Source organism: Alligator sinensis, unplaced genomic scaffold (genome assembly GCF_000455745.1).
Source record: "Alligator sinensis unplaced genomic scaffold, ASM45574v1 scaffold714_1, whole genome shotgun sequence".
Classification (NCBI taxonomy): Eukaryota; Metazoa; Chordata; order Crocodylia; family Alligatoridae; genus Alligator; species Alligator sinensis.
The window spans coordinates 1,064,118-1,065,679 of NW_005842493.1; positions in this window are offsets into that span (position 1 = coordinate 1,064,118).

Here is a 1,562-nt window from a genome sequence, read left to right on the forward strand (position 1 = left end):
GTTGTCACAATACAGAGGGCATATATGCCTTGCTTTTTCCAGCCAATTAAGGAATAAAGCTGATTTTCCAACAAAGAAGTCCTACAGGTTCCTATACCAGAAGGCCAGAAACAGCGAATGGGACAAGCAGAGGGTGCCAAAAGTAAAAAGAGGCCAAAAGAAATGCATGTCATAAGGGTATTAGAACGTTTTCCTTCTAGATGGCTAATTTATTATGGAAGGGTCATGACTCAGCTCCATCTATTGAAGGAAGAGATCCCCATTTCCATTTCCTCTAATGACTAGCACCACCTTTGCATACTAGAATCTAAGGCCCCTTTCAGGTGTACCACTAACCTTCGTCCGAGCTGTACAGCCATGAGGTAAGAACATATGCTAGAGGATTATTTGTGAACATCGACAATAGTTGGGCAGAATCACTGACCAACACATTTAAACAGCAAGATTCAGTTATCGTTAACGCAGTGATTGGATGAAACCAGTGTTTTTTCCATAGCTTGACCAGTTCTTATTGTGAAATAGTTTCCCCGGTGTTAAAATGACTTTTCTGATTAACAGAGATTTTCTGATGTTAAAATGGTCAGAGAAAAACCTCTAACTACATGTTATTATTGCAACAGGGGGAAGAGGAGGACCCTGTTTTTCCTGCATTTCAGAAAATTATTTTGAGCTGATCTGAGAATAAAATATTTTCATTATCAAGTACTTGCTCCCGTTTATTACTCAAACTGTGGGGACTTGTTATTCCACCAGTAAAATAATTCCTGCAATACCCAAACTGGGCCAATACTAATATATCCCCCCAGTTACTTTCTCTTCTGGATTTCCACTGTATCATGTCTGTCTCACTACTATCACTGGGACAGGAATTACTGTTATTATTTATCTGGAACACCGCAAAATGCACTTACTGGCACTTTATTTGCCAACTTAACTAGCTTACATTTACATTAGACAAACATTTTACTGTATGTCTGTGAGAAAGGAAACTAAGTATCCCAAGACATTTGCTTTTAAAGTTTGTTTACCCGTTATTAGGCAGCCCCCTTTCCCAAGCACTGGACCAGACCCCAAATTCCCATAAGAGACTGGAATTGTACCAACAGTTCCAACACTACTCTCAGGTACTGCTGTGGGCAAGTCATAACCTTTCCACCTGTTTCCCGGTTTGTAAAGTGGGAATGGTGCTAATTATCTAACTCACGGAAGATCTGAGGATTAATGTCTCTGCAGGTACGTTGGTGATTTGATAACAAGAAAGCAAGCAAACGATAAAATAACTTAGCTATAAACAGACTGAAGAATAGCTATTTGCTATTTTTGAGTACTGCACACATGGGTCTCCTTGTAAGAGCAAAAAATAGTTCAAATAGTGAAACTGGTTAAGGCCTTCAGACTTTCAATTAGACAATCTTCTGACAACATATACAGTACTTGAAAGGCCAAGATTTCTCCCCTTCTACAGCTATGAAGAAAAATAGAAATAAAATGTATATTAAACCCTAAATTGACATTACAGTAAAAGCCAAGAGGAATTTTTGAAGAAGTCATTAACAAGGGCA